Source organism: Primulina huaijiensis, chromosome 1 (assembly GCF_012295235.1).
Source record: "Primulina huaijiensis isolate GDHJ02 chromosome 1, ASM1229523v2, whole genome shotgun sequence".
Classification (NCBI taxonomy): Eukaryota; Viridiplantae; Streptophyta; class Magnoliopsida; order Lamiales; family Gesneriaceae; genus Primulina; species Primulina huaijiensis.
In genome coordinates, this window is record NC_133306.1 from 14445406 (window position 1) to 14459358 (window position 13953).

A 13953-nucleotide genomic window follows, 5' to 3' on the forward strand; every position below is an offset into this window, starting at 1 on the left:
GTCATGCTCTCAAAATTGATATAAGCTTTTATAAACTTTATTTATAAGCTTATCGATTGATCATATCAAACTTCTTTCTTATAAATTCAACTCATTGAATTTATTATCTCATCGGGAACAAGTAAACCAGTACTTGTGTGACCCTCAATGGTTCAGGGATACAGCTAGCTGTGGGTTCAAAACTCTTTGTGATTCAGGACATAATCCTTTATTCGGGCTTACCCTAATTTGCCCACATTATATGCACCAACATTTGATCATGAGAATGTCAGAAACAATTTTATGATTAAACCCATCGAATCATGGTAAGAGCATCTAATAGCATCGCCTCATGATTCCCTAGGTATCACTGATAGTGCCTGCATGAATCAGTCGATTATGATTAACGTACACTACGGTCCCTTCATCTCATATATCTCGATCGAATCTGCAACCACTGGTTCATCGAGGGTTGCATAATAATTCGATAACTATGTGACACATCTTTGAGAATAAATAGTGGCATCGCATGTACAACTGGAGAACTCATTCTCTAACGTACATCTCATACTCTGGCCAGAGATTTCATGCACTATTATTTCATCAGATCACATAGAATATCCACACCCGTAGGTGAGCGGTGAATCCCCGACTACAATGCACTGGCTCCTACATGTGTCGTAACTGTACCCAATCTCGCCACCTGATGACTCTCCTAGAGTCGGTAAATGAGTCAAAGCACAGCTCTGGCTTATAGAGCCTCAGTGTTGTCCCAGATTGTAAGTACTAATGGTGTACAATTATAATCACGGATAGGCATGCTTATCGGTTCCACCTGATAAACATAAAAATTGTACATTAATTAAATGTTTTATAATATAATTATATAGTTTTTGTTTTATTAAATGTTTAAATATTATATGTTTTATAATAAATTGTATAAAATATAAGTTGTTGTGTAATTACAAGTTTTTACTATTTTTTACAGGTTCGATAAAACAAGAATAAACTTGGCATTGCAAATGGGATTAAGATGATTCTTGGACCTGTAGAAAGTTGATTATAATATCTACAATATTGTTGACAAGCATGAGATAAAAATCCTCCCACAATTGGGATCAAATTAAGCAACAAATAAAGTTACCAAAGGAGTGGTAGTTTTACCATGCTCTAGTATTTTGACCATATCTCTCAAATTACTTGGTCAAATAGTTTGAAAAAAATACGACAACTAGACAACTAAATTATCCACATGTTTCTTTTTTTGTAAAGAAGCAAATTCGGAGAAGAATATTTTCAAAAGTGATATGTAATATAATATAATATCTTGGAACACCAATGAAGACTTATGTGTAAAAAAATAATATTTTATTTGTGGTTGTCTCCCCAAATTTGGCTATAAATAGGGGTGCATTGTAATGTATTGAGAGATCCCTCATTCTATGAATAAACCTTTGAGTTCATAATATTTCTCTCTATATTTTTCCTTTATTTCTTCATTTAAATACAATTAGCATGTTAATTTCATATTCAAAGTTTTACACTTTGAATAATGAATAGCTAACTTCCTAAAGTTGAGATGATAAGGTGAAACTCTTGGCATGATAATAAGGTTATTAAAAGGTAAGAATCTATGTTTTATATTAATTAATCATTATTTATTGTTTATGTTATATTTATTTCTTTAAGCATTTTTATACCCTACTTATAAGTGGGAGTTTTGATTTATTGTTGCTATATGTTACACTAAATTCTTGGAACCATTTAAATGTTAGTTTGGTATTACCAACCATTTAAAGTGGATGCCTTGATTTATTATATATAAATATATTATAATATTAAATTCTTGGAACCATTTAAATGTTAGTTTGGTTTTACCAACCATTTAACTTGGATTCCTTGATTTATTATATATGAATATATCATAGTATTAATTTATTGGTACCATTTAAATGTTTGTTTGGTTTTACCAACCATTTAAAGTGGGAACCTTGATTTAGTGTTTACAAATATATATAGCACAATAAATACTTGACCACATTTATAAGTTTTGGTATATATTATATACTTATAAGATAATAATTTATAACATAATATAAATATGATTATTTAATATATTGGAACCATTTTATTAAGTGGATTTCAATATTGTTCGTTAATGTTAACTTTATTAAAATACCAAGAGTGGATCCTTTAATCTCAACTACTTAAATTAAAATTTGAACAATTAAAATTTACCCATTAAAGATTCAAACAATTAAAATTAAAAAGAAACAAAAACAAAAACAAAACAAAAAGACATTGTAGTGGACTTGTAATTACCTTAGCTTCCCTGTGGATACGATATCGGACTCACCGAATTATACTACTTGTGGACAACCTGCTCTTGGGAGTGCAACAATCAAAGTGACAACAAGTTTTTGGCGCCGTTGCCGGGGAAGTATAATTTAATTTCAAGTCTATTTAATTTTGTTTATAGTTTATTTTTCTTTATTTGAATTTTTATTGCTTTTGTGTGTTTTTATTCTTTTGCATTTGCATTTGCATGAGCATTATTTGGTCACGTACACTTAGTGGTCGACTCATTCGAAATAACCCTTTATTTTTACAAAACATGGCAGAAGAACCCATCCAAGAAAATGAAGATGAAATTCAATCTCAACATGATCATGATAGACGAAGAACACTTAGAGATCACATGAATCCTACACGTACTAGTGCACCTTCATGTCTAGTTTTTCCCCCCGATGCATCTCATTTCAATTTTAAGCCTGGTATTATCCAACTTTTACCCAATTTTCATGGCTTAGATTCTGAAAATCCATACATGCATTTACGAGAGTTTGAAGAAGTGTGCAACACATATAATGATCTAAATTGTAGCATGAACACCATTCGACTTAAGCTTTTTCCTTTTTCTTTAAAAGATAAAGCTAAAACTTGGCTACAAAATCTTAGATCGGGATCCATTCGAACTTGGGATGAATTGCAACAACAATTTTTGAAAAAGTTTTTTCCATCTCATAGAACAAATTCTTTCAAAAGGCAAATCATCACTTTCACTCAAAAACAAGGAGAAACTTTTTATCAGTGTTGGGATAGATATAAAGAATTGCTTAATCTTTGTCCACATCATGGTTTTGAAATTTGGAGAGTTGTTTCTCAATTTTATGAAGGCTTAACACCTAAAGATAGGCAAATGGTTGAATTTATGTGTAATGGAACATTTGAAGATAAAGATCCAAATGAGGCAATTGAGTATCTCGATTCATTAGCTGAAAATGCTCAAAATTGGGACACTATAGGTATAATCGAATCATCAAACAAGATTCAATCTCCTACATCTGGTGGAGGTATGTACACTCTCAAAGATGAACATGATCTTCAAGCTAGATTTACCTCTTTGGCAAGAAAAGTTGAGGCACTTGAATTGAAAAAGAATGGTCAATTAAAATCTGTTCAAGAAATTGCATGTCACATCTGTGATACAAGTGATCAATCTACAAAAGATTGTCCCACTTTGCCTTCTTTTAAAGAATGTCTCCATGAACAAGCCAATGTTTTAAACAATCTCAAAAGGCCAAATTTTGAACCAATTTCTCAAAGTTACAATCCAGGTTGGCCAAATCATCCAAATTTTAGTTTGAGGAATGATAATGCTGCACAATTTTCACAACCATATTTCCAAAATAAACAAAATTTTTAAAATTATGCACCTTATGTTCCTCCACCTAAAAGGAATTTGGAAGATATATTGAATTCTTTCATTGCAAAGCAAGAGTCTATCAATACTCAAACTGCTCAAACCATGACAGATTTGAAAGATACTCTTGCTAAATTTGCATCTGCACTTAATGTTCATGAAAAAGGTAAATTTGCTTCACAACCTCTGCCTAATCCCAAGGATCATCATTCACAAACTGGAACTTCTGGAACTCAACCGATGGATCAGGTAAAATATGTTATTACCCTTCGAGGTGGTAAGGTTGTGGAAAAATCCATTCTTGAACCTTGTGAAGATGATGATAAATCAACTCAAAAGGGTAAGGAAGTGGAACCCATAACTTGCGAAGAGGACGTTCAACAGACAGTGTCACCACCATTCCCTCCTGCATTGAAAAATACAAAAAAATCAAATTTGAATTCTGATATAAATGATATTTTTAAACAAGTAAAAGTTAATATTCCTTTATTAGATGCAATAAAACAGGTACCATCATATGCCAAATTTTTGAAAGACTTGTGCATTGTGAAAAGAAAATTTAATGTGAAAAAGAAAGCATTTTTAGCCGAACAAGTAAGTGCAATCATTCAAAATAATAATGCTTTGAAATACAAAGACCCTGGTTGTCCTACTATTTCTTGTATTATTGGAGAACGAAAGATTAAAAAAGCCTTGCTTGACCTTGGAGCTAGTGTGAATTTACTTCCATATTCAGTTTATCAAGAACTCAATCTAGGCGAGTTAAAACCTACTTCGGTAACACTTTTACTTGCTGATAGATCTGTTAAAGTGCCAAGAGGTATGGTAGAAGACGTGTTGGTCCAAGTTGATAACTTTGTATATCCTGTCGATTTCATAGTTTTAGATACACAACCTATCGAAGCTTGTAATGCAATTCCTGTAATTTTAGGTCGTCCATTTTTAGCAACTTCTAATGCTCTTATAAATTGCAGGAATGGAATAATGAAGTTGTCATTTGGTAACATGACCTTGGAGCTTAATGTGTTTAATCTTTGTAAGCAACCACATGACAAAGGAGATGAAAGTGAAGATGAAAATCTTATTGAAACTCTTGTGGAAGAAAACATTCAAGAAGGGAGTACTCGTGATCAATTAGATATTTGTTCAATTGAAACTGTTAAAGAAAATATTGAAATTGATCTTGATGATTTTATCAGGTATCACTCGTTACCAGGATCAGAGAAAGAATTTGATGCAAAATATGAGAACAAAGACGAACCACCCATATTGGAGTTAAAACCCTTGCCAGAAGAATTGAAGTATGCATTTCTTGGAGAAGATGAAACATATCCGGTGGTAATTTCTTCCAAACTAGCAAGTGATGAAGAAGGTAAATTAGTTGATATGCTTAAAAGACATAAAAATGCAATTGGTTGGACACTAAAAGATCTCAAGGGCATTAATCCACTAATTTGCACTCACAAAATTCACTTAGAAGAAAATGCAAAAACATCTCAACAACCACAAAGGAGATTAAATCCACACATGAAAGATGTTGTGAAAACTGAAGTTCTCAAACTACTTGATGTAGGGATTATCTACCCTATTTCTGATAGTAAGTGGGTAAGCCCAACACAAGTAGTTCCGAAAAAATCTGGCATCACAGTGATAAAAAATGAAAAAGGTGAATTGTTAACAAGTCGAGTCCCATCTAGTTGACGTATGTGTATTGATTATAGAAAATTAAATGACGCCACTAGAAAAGATCATTTTCCATTACCATTTTTGGATCAAATTTTAGAAAGAGTAGCAGGTCATCCATACTACTGTTTTCTTGATGGATATTCAGGTTATTATCAAATTCTCATTGCACTCGAAGATCAAGATAAAACTACATTCACATGTTCTTTTGGAACATTTGCATTTAGAAGGATGCCATTTGGAATATGCAACGCCCCAGCAACATTTCAAAGATGTATGCTAAGCATTTTTTGCGACATGGTTGAAAATTGTTTAGAAATTTTCATGGATGATTTAACTGTCTTTGGGAATAAATTTGATAATTGTCTTTAAAATTTGGAAAAATTTTTAAAAAGATGCGAGGAAAAAGGTCTTATTTTAAATTGGGAAAAATGTCATTACATGATTACTTCTGGAATTGTTTTGGGACATGTTGTGTCATCTCATGGAATTGAAGTTGATAAAGCAAAAGTTGATGTAATTGCCAATTTANCTATTTTCAGTTACTACTACACCTTGGTTTGCTAACATAGTAAATTTTCTTGTGACAGGAAAAATGCCACCGCAATGAAGTTCTCAAGATAAAAGAAAATTTTTGAATGAGGTAAAAAACTTTTATTGGGATGATCCGTATCTGTTCAAGTATTGTCCGGATCAAATTTTTCGACGTTGCATACCCGACAATGAGGTAAGTAGTGTCATTAAATTTTGTCATTCAGAATTATGTGGAGGACATTTTTCTTCAAACAAAACAGCTGCAAAAATCTTGCAGTGTGGATTTTGTTGGCCTACTTTGTTTGAAGACACCCACAAAATCTACAAGATCTGTGAAAATTGCCAAAAATTGGGTGCGATTTCAAAAAAAACATGATGCCTTTGAATCCTATTATTGAAATTGAAATCTTAGATTGTTGGGGAATAGATTTTATGGGCCCTTTTCCACCGTCGTTTGGATACTTGTATATTTCAGTCGCAGTTGATTATGTTTCCAAATGGATAGAGGCAATTCCATGTCGAACAAATGATCATAAAATCTTCATCAAATTTTTAAAAGAAAATATTTTTAGTAGATTTGGAATTCCTCGAGCCATGATAAGTGATGGGGGAACTCACTTTGTTAATAAACCATTTGCTTCATTAATGAAAAAATATGGTATTACTCACAAAATAACTACTCTTTATCATCCTCAAACAAATGGACAAGTTGAATTAGCTAATAGGGAGATAAAGCAAATTTTGGAAAAAACTGTTAACTCAAATAGAAAAGATTGGTCTCTGTGACTTAATGATGCACTTTGGGTATATCGAACAGCTTTTAAAACATCATCGAATACGTCTCCCTATAGGTTGGTTTATGGAAAACATTGTCATTTGCCTGTGGAATTGGAACATAAAGCTTATTGGGCGATCAAAACTTTAAATTCAAGCATGGATGATGCCAACAAATTGCGTAAATTGCAACTTAATGAACTTGATGAACTCAGAAATGACGCGTATGAGAATTCAAGGATTTATAAAGCAAAAATCAAATCATTTCATGATAAAACAATTCTTAGAAAATCTTTTGAGATTGGTAAAAAATTTTTGCTTTATAATTCTTGACTTCACATATTCCCAAGAAAATTACGATCAAGATGGACAGGCCCATATGTTGTAAAGCATGTGTATACTTATGGAGCTGTGGATATTGAAAATCCTAAAAATGGTGATGTTTTTAAAGTAAATGGACAAAGGCTTAAAGCATTTTTAGAAAATGAAATTTTTCAAGAAGAGTTTATTTCCCTTTCCGATCCTTGATTTTTTTTTGTGTTGCATTTAATTTTGTTTGTTTTTATTTCAGGTTTCCTTAATCTTTTTATTTTCCCGGTTAAATGGCGGATAACGGTACTCCGTGACTCTCATAGTCGGTTTAATCAGTTTCCCATAATTGCTGATACAAAAATAAAAAAAATCATTTCTTTTCTTTTCAAAATGGATGAAATTCTCTCAAAAATTTGTAAATATTTTCCCTCTGTTTCTGAAAATGTTATAAGAAAAATTTATGCAGGAAGGTGTGAAAGATTGAGATTTAGATTGCTAATGAAAAAAGGAATTCCAGAAGATATTCGTCTTGTAATAGAAGCTAAGGTCCGATTAGGAGGAGAAGTTCCACAATCATTGCTCATTCGGTATTTTCCTAGATTAGGAAAAAGCACTTATGCGAAAAAACGAAGGGCCAAAAGTTTAGGGGTTTGTCATAAATGTGCAAGATGGACTTGTGACAAACGATGCAGATCTTTGGGATGTGTTTCCAATAACAGAGAAGATAAAATTGGTTTCATTAAGAATGGGCTGAGTAAGGAGTCTTTAGATAACATCTTATTGACTCTTGAGACGCATTCTAGTGGACATGTGCATATTGAACTTCTCCGTTTATGGAAACAATTCCTAGATTAGCGTTATAGTCTTGGGAATCCGACTAAAAAAGATCATGTTTGCCAATTTATAAGAAAATTTGATGGGAAGCATATCCTCGACTCATAAAAGACGTTGAAGCCGTTTCTGGACGTAAAACCAGAGGAAAATTGTGAGCCACAATCACACTACTGTTTACATGCATGTGTGTCATTATTGTTTTTACTGTTTATTCTGTTTACAACTGTGACCCATAGTTTTGTCCTGATAACATATTACTCCTATAAAATCTCTCATCTTTCTCTCTATTTTCGCAGAAAAAAAAAAGAAGAAAGTAAAAATACATGGCTGGAACCTCTGCACAATCATTGAAAAATATTTGTGTATTTTGTGGGTCTAGTCTTGGAAAAAATGAAGTGTTTGTAGAAGCAGCGAATAATCTTGGAAAGATATTGGCTGAGAGAAAAATTCACTTGGTATATGGGAGAGGTAATATTGGGTTAATGGGATCTGTTTCAACATCTGCTCATCTTTGAGGTAGTCAGGTTTTGGGTATTATTCCTACAGCTTTAGCTAAAGGAAATATTACAGGTGTTACGATTGGTGAGGAATTAAAAGTTTCTTCTATGTATGAAAGCTTCACAAAAATGATTGAAAATTCTGATGCTTTTATCGCACTACCAGGAGGTTTTGGTACATTAGAAGAAATTTTTCACACTGTTTCTTGGGCACAATTTAATATCCATAATAAACTTGTGGGCATGTTGAATATCAATAATTATTATGACAGTTTGTTGACATTTCTTGATAAAGCTGTGGAACAGAATTTCATTTCAGAAAATTCACGACGGATGCTCATCTGTGCTTCGACTACCGACCAATTAATTGATGATTTGGAAGCTTTTGTTCATAAGTCGGATCCGATGATAACATATATCAATTGGTCGCAATCAAACAATAAGAAAAGGAAGTTGGATCATTGATTCAAAAGTCGTGGATTGGTTTGCGTTTGTTTCAGTTTTTTATTTTCAATAAAATTCCAGGTGATATCTCTTTCATTATGTACTCTTTATTAATAGTTATTTTAACATTAGGGACAATGTCATATTCTGATTTGAGTGTTACCATTATACTCTATCAACTGATCATCAGCAATGACTTTATGTACATCTGATTGGTCCAGTACTTCTGGTTCAGGTGTTTGAAATCTGTTTTGATTGCTGTGACTTTCATTTTTGCTATCATCTTCCAAACTGATATCTGTAAATCGATCAGCTAGCTCAACTTGATCAGTTGGCTTATCAGTTAGTTCAGTTTCATCGAAATCAACATGAGCTGATTCTTCAACATTTAGGGTTTTCTTGTTGAAGACTCTATAGGCTATACTAACTGATGAGTATTCAAGAAATATTCCCTCTGCAGATTTAGCATCAAACGCTTTTAAATAATTTTTACCATTATCAAGGATAAAACATCTGCAGCCGAATATTTTGAAATAAGTAATTATACTTTTTCTTCCATGCCAGATTTCATATGGTGTTTTCATATGATTCTTATTAATCATTGATCTGTTCTGAGTATAACACGCAGTGTTTACTGCCTCTGCCCAAAACCTTTGAGAAATACCAGAATCAGCAAGCATTGTTCTAGCAGCTTCTTTAAGGGTCCGATTTCTTCTCTCAGCTACACCATTTTGCTGAGGAGTTCTGGCTGCTGAGAGCTCATGCTTAATTCCAGCATTTTCTAGAAAATTTGAAAGAGTTTGATTGATGAATTCAGTTCCTCGATCAGATCTGATTCGATCAATTCCAACTGATTTTTCATTTAAAAGTCTTTTGAAGAGCTTTATCAGTTGTGAAGCAGTATGGTCCTTAGATTTGAGAAAAATAACCCAAGTAAATCTTGAAAAGTCATCTACGACCACCAAGGTGTATTTCATTCCCCCTAAGCTCATGACTGGTATAGGACCAAAAAGATCCATGTGCAACAGTTCTAAGCATCGGGATGAAGATTTACAACCCTTGTTTTTAAAAGAGGATCGTACTTGTTTACCATACTGACATGCTGAGCAAAGTTTTTCTTTTGAAAAATCTATTTTGGGCAAACCAGTTACAAGTTCATGTTTACTCAGATAGGCAATGGTTTTAAAGTTTAAATGATTTAGTCTCTTATGCCACAACCAGTTTTTAGATGACTTGGAAGCAATAAAACAAACTGGTGCATAAGTTTGATCATTCCAACTGACTTTATATGTGTTTCCACAACGTTTGCCAGTTAGTATGATTTCATCAGTTGAAGTTTTGACTGAACATGAATTTTTGTCAAATTGTACTGAGAATCCACTGTCGCATAACTGACTGATACTAATCAAGTTATACTTCAGGTTTTCTACTAATAGAACATCTTTAAAAGTAAAGTTACCATGGATAAGCTTACCCTTACCCACAGTTCTACCTTTGGAATTGTCCCCGAAACTGATGTTTGGACCACTGTATTTGGTCAGTTGAGATAGCACACTTGCATCTCCTGTCATGTGTCGCGAACATCCACTGTCCAAATACCATATTGAGTTCTTGTTTGTACCTGTTATCTGCAATCACACACATAATAAAACTTGGTACCCATACTTATTTGGGTCCTGAGCTGATTAGTCCCTTAGGAACCCACACTTGGATTAGTCTAACAGACTTTCCAGTAGTTGTATTCCAAATTGTTTTTCTCGGCTTTTGTGTGCATGGTGTGTAGTGTACAGATGATACATTATGTATTTTAGGTTTATTCAACTGATTGTTTAGTCTGTATCTCTTCTGAACTGGCTTGCAGTTATAGTAATTGAAGTAGCTATTTGAATAGTTTTTGTGAAACCTCTTTGATGACTGACTTTGTGAATCAGTTGAGGATTTTTGACTATAACCAATCCCATATCTTCTAGCCTTGTTCATATTTACAGTAGGTTGCTCAATCAGCTTACTAGGCTCAATTTGTTCTTGTACTACTGCTGATTTAACAAAGTGAATATATTTCCCTTTGTCTATTTTTAGCTTTGGTTGAGTGTCATTTGGACACATTTCTCCTTGAGTGTTGAACCCTAAACCAGTTTTATCAGAAACTGATTTTTGTGAATTCTGCATTTCATTTAGTGCAGTAGATGACTTGTTCCAAGATTGAATGAGCTCAGTCTGTTTTGAGTTTTCAAGAATCAACTTTTGGATTAATAACTGATCTTTGTTTCTTTCTGCTTTTAACTCAGCAATTTCCCTTTTCAGACTCAACCCGTCAACTGATTCATCAGTTTTGGTTTTATTGTCTGTGGGATCAGTTTGCTTTGCTTTGATTTTTTCGAATAATGATGCAAGCTTTTGATATTCATTTACCATATCATGTAGTGTTAGAATGAGTTCTTCTCGTGTAAAGTCAGTTGAGCTGAAATCAAATACCTGTTGACTAGATGATTCTTCTTCTGCATCATTAGCCATCAGGCACTTGTCTTCCTCATCATCACTAGAGCTGCATGAGCTTTCTGGTTCTGACTCCTCACTGTCAGTTTCTGCCCATTTAGATTTGCTTTCTTCGGCTAAGAGTACCTCATGTTTCTTTCTGAAGGACTTCTTATCATCCTTGGGTTTTCTTTTGTTCTCATATGATTTCTTTCTTCTATCAGTTGAGCCTTGACTGTCCTTCTTGGGTTTAGGACAGTCAGCAATGAAGTGACCTGATTTGCCACAATTGTAACAAGCATTTGTTTCATCTTTGGAGTTGTTTCTTTGGTATGACTTCTGAAAGTTTCCTTGATTCTTTCTCATGAACCTTCCAAACTTTTTGATGAATAGTGACATAGCATCATTGCTTAACTGATCAGCAGATTTCTCAACTGAACTAGTTGGTTCTGTTCTGACAGCAGCTAGAGCAGTTGTGGCTGCTGGTGTGGATGGTTCTCCTTCTCTGGTTTGCAGTTCGAACTCATAAGCTTTAAGATCAGCAAATAGATCATGAAGTTCAATCTGGTTCAGGTCTTTGGATTCTCTCATTGCCATAGTTTTGACATCCCATTCTTTGGGAAGACCTCTCATTACCTTCAGTGCAACCTCTTTGTTTGTATACACTTTTCCAAGTGCATTTAACTCATTGATGATACTGCTTACTCTTTCATCATACTCGTGCATTGATTCTCCTGCTTTCATTTTGATATTATCAAACTTCTGAACTGCAACTGAAAGTTTATTTTCCTTGGTTTGATCATTTCCTTCACAAAGCTGGATCAGCTTTTCCCAAATTTCTTTGGCTGTCTTACACATCTTTATTTTGCTGAAAGTTATTTTGTCCAGCGTCTTGTACAGAATGTCTTTAGCCACATTATCAAGATTGGCTTTTCTTTTATCTTCAGTTGTCCATTCTTCTCTGGGCTTTTCTATTCTTTGTGGTGCCCCTTCTGTTATGGCAACTGCTGTATTAGTTTTCAGAATCTTCATGGGTCCATCAGTTATGACATACCACATGTCATCATCTTGTGCAGCTAAATGAGCCTGCATTCTGATTTTCCAATCATCAAATTCTTCTCTGGAGAACATAGGGATTTTGTTGAATGAAGTCATGCTAGCAAGTTTATAGATCAAAAGTATTCAAGAACAAGATTCAACTGCTCTGATACCACTTGATAGGATCGATTAACGTATCAAGAGTGTTTAGAAGGGGGGTTGAATAAACACTCACAATTAAAATGAATCTTTTCGAATTTTGAATTCAGTTTGGTGACAAACTGATTCTCGGAATCTTGTTGGTCAATGACAATCAGTTAAACTAAGAGTAGTTGCGGAAAATAACTGACTGAAAGATAGAATACAAAATTGAAATAAAGTACGCAAGGATTGTTTCTGGATGTTCGGAGATTTCAATCACTCCTACGTCACCCCTTCTATCTCAAGGATAGGATTTCCACTAAAAGACTTTAATCGAATACAAGACTTGTATTGACCCACTTCAGTTTGGACTTAACACTGCCAAAACTGAAACTCTTAGCATACAACAGTTCTTATCGGTTCGTGACTGATCTTAGCACAACTGATATATTCTTGATTGAATTACAAAGTGCTAACACGCTAAAAGTGTAGCTTTAGATGCTACTGATATGTCTGATATACGTGAGCTGTGAATTGTGATTTTAGCAGCGTAACATCAAGCTTCAATAATGCGTTGATGGTTCTGCTTCTCAGTTGCTTTGTTCACTTATTTATATGCTGCATTTCCAACGGTAACTTGAGATGAATTTGAATCTTTGTATCCGTTGATTTTTTACTCGATTATTCCTCGGATATTGTTTCCTTCATTTATTGTGATGCGACGTCTTAACTGCTTTCGCCGAAATGCGTTGTTCTAAGCTGTATTGATTTAAGTGCGGCGTTGCAATCTTCTATGTCTCTTTGTCGGTTGATCGTTCTTTCCCGAGACATGTTCAGTTGAAGGGTGCTTTAGCATAAATCAGTTTCCAACTGATCAGTTAGCTGATTTCAGTTATTAAGTCCAGTTGTTGAATGTACTTGCGCGTATCAGTTGGTTGATCAGTTTGTCAAACTCCAGAATCCAGAATTTGGTTTTCAACAATTTATTTCATGAAATTTTAAAGGTCAATGCATTAAAGATTTTTAAGTTGTATTTCGCGCTCGAACTAGGAACGGAGACCGGGGAATTATCAGAAAAATTATTTTATTACATGATTAATTTTTATTAATTAATATAAGATGTTTTAAATGTATTTTTCAAGAAACGGGCTTTGTTGGGTACTTTTACCCGCCAAAGCATATTTTTCAGCTGTACGCAAATTTTATCGAATCGAGGAACTTTTTGAGGGTTCAGTAATATTTTCAAAAACTTACATAAACAAAATATTTTTCGGGAGTGATTGGACTTGATGGGCCTATTTTTAAGCTTGTTGGACTCAAAAACTCTTTTGAACTATTTAATTAATAATTAAATCCCATTATCTTGATTATTACCTATTTAATTATTGTACTATTGGCTACCCTACACCTAATAAATTGAAGCAGCCAACACCCCTTCTCCAACTACTCCATTCTCACGTTTTCAGCAACCCCTTCGTTAGCAAGGCTTCGGCTATCCATTTCCTTTCAAGAAAATTCTCTGGCGCTTCCCCGACGCTC